General features: G+C 41.1%; 1 pseudogene; it reads left to right on the forward strand.

The window, feature by feature from the left end:
• Positions 1 to 6,521: 6,521 nt before the first annotated feature.
• On the forward strand, positions 6,522 to 6,990 carry LOC122899276 (annotated as a pseudogene).
• The last annotated feature ends 385 nt before the right edge of the window (positions 6,991 to 7,375 follow it).

The following is a 7,375-nucleotide window of genomic DNA, read 5'->3' on the forward strand; positions in this document are numbered from 1 at the left end:
CTTCTAAGAGAAAAGGAGCTAGAGCAATTAACTAGAAAAAAAGAGATTGAAATGTGACCCTATTTATATCTCAACCTAATGATGTGTTTATAGGTTTCCAGAAATAAGCAAAGACACCTCCCAGCAACACCCTGCAGCCACAGGCAGGTGACTGGTTAGTTGAGATATTGCAGGAAGAGGAAGGAACCTGAGAGTCCAAGATAAGGAACAACGTCAGGATAGGAGTAAGGGGTGGGAAGGCAGGCTGAGGGCAGGACAGACACATCATGGCTATGTCTACGGCTGCTCTCCATCTCCCCATCTCCCACTTCCCAATATCATAGAGATGTTTAGAACAGACTTCAACTGCCACACAAGGACTTAATTTTTTTATGTAAGGCAGACTCTCCCAATCTAGAAAGTTTGTGAGATTATATTCATGAAGATAAAATAATAATAATAATAGACTGACTCTCACTGGTCATCAAGAAAGCTTTTGGGTAGGGCAGTGGTTGTCAAATCTTTATTAGAATACTATCTTATACAGACTATCAATATTAAACTAAAGAGATATGAGCAGTTTGGAGGGAACAAGTAGCAAGGATTCACTGAGCCATGATACCAAGACCTTCCATGCATTCCACCTGCCCTGGCTCAAGTGGTCCTGGGAGGCCTGGTAGGAATACCAGGGGGGCACCTGGGTGGCTCAGTGGGTTAAAGCCTTTGCCTTCAGCTCAGGTCATGATCTCCAGGTCCTGGGTTAGAGCCCCACATTGAGCTTTCTGTTCAGCAGGGAGCCTGCTTCCTCCTCTCTTTCTGCCTGCCTCTCTGCCTACTTGTGATCTCTATCTGTCAAAAAAATAAAATCTTAAAAAAAAAAAAAAGACTATAGGAGTACCAGGGGCTTTTTAATGTACCATGTAAAAAATACTATGGTGGTAGATGTGATCTAGCAACACAGACCCTAAGTCATACTCCCTCATTTCTCACGAATCTTTACTTATTACACAGGTTCTCAAACCACAGCTGTTTCTAGAACAGAAAGGGTCCTGTCTTCAGCCAAGATCCATGCCCAACTAAAGTAATGAGTCACAAGTCTAGGCATTCCTCATCATCAGTTAGCTAATGATCAGTGTTCCATGGCACAGCCATTTCTTGGCATTGATTCCCAGTCTGTGCGACACCCTTTAGTTATGGCCAACCTGGAGTGGCACCCCGCCCCCACATTAACACCTGCAACCAAGCCCATCTTGAACCACCCCCAAAGCATCTTCAGAGAGGAGAGCCTCTTCAGAGCCCTGTGCCATCAGTGCCATCCCAAGGGTGACTGTGGAGAGCCAGACTCTACTCCTAGAATAATCAGAGATGAAGGTGACAGACACCAGCTCAGACCTCAGTGACAAGGCCCAGATGAAGTACTGGCAATTCCATGCTTACTATGGCTTGTTCACCATCAGATCTCACAAGCCTGGCAAAGTACTTGGCACATGTAGATGCTCAGCAGATGCTTACTGAATGCACAGAAGAATCACTACATCAGGGATGCCTGGGTGGCTCAGTCGTTAAGCATCTGCCTTCAGCTCAGGTTGTGATCCCTGGGTCCTGGGATCCAGCCCTGCCTCGGGCTCCCTGCTCAGCAGGAAGCCTGCTTCTCCCTCTCCCACTCCCCTTGCCTGTGTTCCCTCTCTTCCTGTGTCTCTTGATACCAAATAAATAAATAAAATCTTAAAAAAAAAATCACCACATCAGGAGACAGGATTCACTCTGGCTCTGACTAATTAATGCGTGACTTCAGACAAGTCATTTCTCTTGTTTGGATCTCATTCACCTAATTATAAAATTAGAAAGTTGGATCATATAAGCTGTTCCTCAAGAAATGAAATATTATTCACTAAAAAAAAAAAAGACAAACATTTTAAACTCCTTAGGGACCCATTCATTTCTGTTATTTGGGTATAATTTGAGATTCTGCATAAATTTAATTTGAAAAACCATGGAGGAGAGCTTATTTATTGGGGGGGGCAGTTTATTTTTAAATGGTTGCAAACTACTAAACCAAATGACCCATAGGACTCCATCAAACATTGATATTTTTTGCAATTTTATTTCCTGGACTATTCATAGCCTATTCCAAAGTGATGATGAGATCAAACTGAAAAAAAAGTTAATTCAATTTCCACTTGGGATTGTACCTGAAACTAATATAACACTGTATATTAACTATACTGGGATTAAAAATTTTTTAAAAATTCTACTTGGTTCCATCTCCAGGTAAAATTGTGAAAGAGTCTAAGGTAGGTTTCCATTGCCTCTATACTTCATCTGGACACCACCCCTCCCTGGACGTACTATTGTGTTGGGCCAATAAACAACTAGAGCACAATCCTGGCACATGCCTCCACACCAAATCTATTTTCCATTATATCCTCTTCAGAACTTATTATGTCAACTAATCTACTGGATTAACAGAGTCATGCTAATTCCTTAGGATCAGCAGGTCTGGGACGGACCTTATAGTCACCTGCTAAGTCACTTGATAACCAAGGCCCAGAGCAGGAGACTGATAAGGCAGCGGCTTAACGGACTGAGCCACCCAGGCATCCCAAGCATCACTGATTTTTTAAAAAGATTTTTGCATCCAAGTGCAACATATACTCATAAAAGTGAATCAATTGTAAATGTAGATGTTAATGAATTTTCACTAACATCCATCAGCCCAGACCAAGAATCAGAAGATGTCCAGCACCTAAAACTCCCACCAAAGAAAATTGCTATCCTGATTTCCAAAACATAGGTTGCTTTTGCCTGTTTTTGTATTTTATGTAAATGAAATACATAGAATGTCCTCTTTTATGACTCACTTCTTTTGCTCCATATTATGCTTTTAAAATTCATCCATATTGTTTGCTATGGTATGCTATAGTTCATTCCCATTGCAGAACAGTTATTTCGTTATGTGAATACACCACGATTTGTGATCCATTCTACTATTGATGGACATTTGGGTAGTTTTCAGTTTAAGGATATTATAAATCGTGTATCTTCTAGCATATAACTTTTAGTGAAAATGTGCAAGCACTTCTTTTGAGTGTATACTTAGGAATGGAATTGCTGGGTCCTTTGGGTATACCTGTGTTCAGCTCTAATAGACACTGTGAAACAATTACTTCAAGTGACTGTACCAATTTATACTTCCTATCTGAACTGTATGAGAGTTTCAGTTATTCCACATCTTCACCCAAACTTGGTATCATCAGTTTTCTTGGGCTGTCATTCTGGGGTGTGTGTGAGGATATTACATTGTTTTTAAGGTCCCCAAATTACTCTATGGACAGAAAATCATGAGAACCTCTGCTTTTTCCCTACCCTCATGACCACCACTTGAGGCTTATGAAAATAATGCTCTGCTTTTATTGTCTTACTCAATGCTTCTAAAATATCCTGAAAGCCAGCTCAAATTGTTAGACCACTAAAATTAAAAATTTTTTTTAAAATTTTCCTAATTTATACAAAAAATAAAAATTGGTGGATAAAAATTTTACTTAATGTTCTCTGGTAAATTGTTCTTATATTTTTGGCACCCACTGTTGCTTTCCACTAGTGAATGCTAATATCCAACAAAATAGGCAAGAAATGAAACAATAACTTTTTTCCAATCCCTCACGTGGAATTCTAGAATATGCAATTTGCTTCTATAAATGTTTGTTGTTGTAACCGCACACATTTTCTGCTAAGTATACACCTTTCTCTGTGCTAAAGAGGCCCTAATGTCCTTTGTTCTCCTCTCTGGGATTCCATCTTCCTTATAGCTAGGGAAAGGCAGCACTATGTACCATATGATCCCCTTCTGCCTACAACTGATTGCATCAAGAGTAAACACCTTCAAGGGGCGGGGGGGTGGGAGGTTGGGGGAACCAGGTGGTGGGTATTGGAGAGGGCATGGATTGCATAGAGCCCTGGGTGTGGTGCAAAAACAATGAATACCGTTACGCTGAAAATAAATTTAAAAATAAATAAATAAATTTTTTAAAAATGATAATTCACTATATTATACACCTGAAACTACTAAAATACTATATGTTAGCTATACTGAAATTAAAAAAAAAACTACATGTTCTAGAATAAATTAGATAAAAACTAAATAAAGGTAAAGATACATCATGTTCATGGATTGAAAGAATTAAGACTATGAGAAGTTGAATTTCATTTAACATTTCTTGTAAGGCAGGTCTTTTCGCAAGAAACTCCCTTAATTTTTATTTGTCTAAGTTTTTATTTCTCCTTCACTTTTTAATAAAATATTTGTGGGGTGCAGAAAAAAAAAAGAGTAAACACCTGGCTCAAGTTGAGCCAATCAGATCCTTTCTCTTTCAGCAATTAGGAATTAGGACTTAAAGCCTGAGTTAGTTATTTAGAGACATACTGTTATGTGAAATTGGAACCAAAGTTGGTACCAAATTTCTTGAAAGCCACATAAACCCGAGGTGACACTGGCATGAGCAGCGCTTAGGAGCATATACCAACAAGAAATCTTGAGAGCAAAATTAAATATGGATTGCACAAAATCATTTCAGTCTCAGTAACCCAAATTATTTTAGTTATCTGGTACCATATCAGGACAAGAGGAGATGAATGGCAACTACTTTTTGTCATTAAATCAGAAAGGCATGGAGCCTGAAATAGAGATCCAGACTCAGGAGAAAAATCTCTTAGCATGTTAAGAAGAGTAATCCTGAAGAAGTCCTCTTGGATAAGGGATGATAAATGGAAATTAATGGTTCAGATGCCATTGATACTAATTTAAGGTGCATTAAATATCATTGATTTCGGTATTTGATATCATTAAATATCATATATCATGATTTTGTCATTTGTTGTGCTGTCTTTGTGGTGTATTTTAGTGGATGTAAGATAATTCAGAAGCTTTCAGCAAGTCATAGTTATTATCCATTTAGTATAATTTTTCCCATACAGGTCTAAATCTTTTTAATATGAATTTTCCAATCATGTGGCTATTAGGTAGTGGATCTCTAAAGTTGGAGATGAACAAGTGAATTAACAGACAAGTTAGGAGGAAATCAGCAGTGCTCCATTTAACAGCTCATTACTTTATTTTTAATGATTATATCAGTTAGAATTGGCTAGGTTTTGCTATGGTAACAAAACTCTAAAACTATTAATGGCTTAAACAGACAAAGATGTATTTCTTGTTCATACCATGTTTGATGTATTTTGGCAAAGGAGCTCTACTTATCGTAGCAACTCTGTGTCTCTGGTGAACAAGGTCTCCATCTCAACATAAGACTCATAAAGACTATACTATAGGGAAGGGAATGAGGAGCATCATGCACTGATTTTAAAAGCTTCCATTCAGGTGCCTGGGTGGCTCAGTTGTTTGAGCGACTGCCTTCAGTTCAGGTCATGATCCTGGAGTCTCGGGATGGAGTCCCGCATCGGGCTCCCTGCTCAGTGAAGGAGTCTGCTTCTCCCTCTGACCTTCCCCCCTCTCATGCTCACTCTCTCTCTCAAATAAATAAATAAAATTAAGAAAAATTGTTAGACCACTAACACTAACATGATTTCTTTGGCCAAATCATGCTATATGGCAATGCCTATGAAAGCAAATGGGGGAAGTGCAAGCTCACCATGTGCCCAGGTGAACAAAAATTTGTGTGACTAGTCCTAATGACTAATGCAGTGTTTGGGATTACAAAGTTATTCTGTGTGCTTTACCAGCTGGCTTTTCTGCTGGCAGAGTGGCTTCTTGTTTGTCTGATGGAATTAAGTAAGTCGATAATTTCTGGTGTTCCACAGGTGCACTGACACCTGAGTTCATTTGAAAACTGCTGGCCCAACCCATGGTGGGAATTCCAGTTAGATGGGCAGGTATGACACACACAGACAACCCTATCCATCACAACTCAGGTCAGTCGTATTTCCAGACCATGGTGTACATGAAATATAAATCTGGGTACTAGTTTGGGTTTTGGGAACTGGAGAACTGGAGAAAAATAAATGGGCCTCTCGGAAAGAAAAGAACCCGGCCAGGTTTTCTGAGTCCCGTTGTTTACAATAACATGGCACCACTGGGCGGGGGAGGGGGGAGGTGAAGACCATAGTGTTATGTCATGAACCCGCTTTGGTCACCTTCCTTTCCTGTCAAGTGAAGAAGTTAAAAAAGAATTTTTAAATACACAACCCTCTACAAAAATAAATAATATTCAGAATCTCAGTGTAGAACATAGATACAAAGTGATGCTAAAATGAGGGGGAAGGACTAGCCCCACATCCCATAATACGTCACAGAAAACAGCAGTCCTTGAAACATGCTCACATAGAATCTTTAGAACTCCACGGAGCATGACTTTTAAATGCTAGGATTCTGTAACCTCTAAGATGCTTCGCTGTGATCCCGTTATGCTAGTTTTAATGCCAGCACTTGCTGGTTCCAAGTCTTAAAGAGACAGCGCTCTTCCGATTGCGGCTGCGCACAGGGGGCGAAGATGGCGGCTTGAGCAGCCACTCCCATCGCAGCGACAAGAATGTTGGTGAATAGATTTTTTGGCCTCACTGGCAGGAGTGCTGTTTCCTCCTCCGTGTGCTCCATGCGAGCACGTGGAAATGTGAAGAGTGGAGACTATCTTCCAAGTTGTGTAGACCGGCTCCACTATCCCTTGCCTGATGTGGCCTACGTCAAGATTTTCTCTGCCAGCCGGATGGCCTTGAAAGAAAAGGAGGAGGACCCCTGGAGCAGCTTCTCCATGGCTGAAGATGTTGAATTGTGCCTCACTGAGTTCAGTGAGAACTTTGCTGACAGAAACAGGAGCACGAACAAGTGCAAGCCCCCCCCCCCCCCCCGCTCCGGGTCTGATCTGGGAGAAGCGCTGTGTGCACGGCCCCTTCCTACACATCTTTGAAAGGGTGGCCAAGCCGACCCAGAGGATGTTGGACGTCAGGGCTTCTCAGCCAAGTGGGACTGCAACGAGAATAGACGAAATAAGCACCATCTGAGCCTCACCTTGTTCTGCCACCTCCATGCAGTTAGCGTATTTACTGGAAACTGTTGTGTTGTAGTACGAATGCTATTAAGGGAGCAGTTTATGTGGAAGAAAAACTAAACAGCCAGCATTCACAGTGCTGCTTCCCTAGCCCCGTGGTTGGACTAGGCTGCACACCGCCCCTCACCCCTCCATGTACCCCTCGCCTACTCCCCATGCCTTAAAAACCGTTATTATTGCAATCCCAAAGCTCCATGCCCAGGACTGCCAATAACGCTAACATCTTTTGCCTCTACTTGCAAGAGGGTAAGCCATGCCTGTGATTTTGAAATCTCACAGGCCAAAGCTCTTCTGTTTCTATACCCAGGCTCTGTTTCCTCTTCTCTCATCAAGTGCAG

Source organism: Neovison vison, chromosome 2, assembly GCF_020171115.1.
Source record: "Neovison vison isolate M4711 chromosome 2, ASM_NN_V1, whole genome shotgun sequence".
In the NCBI taxonomy this organism is placed as follows: domain Eukaryota; kingdom Metazoa; phylum Chordata; class Mammalia; order Carnivora; family Mustelidae; genus Neogale; species Neogale vison.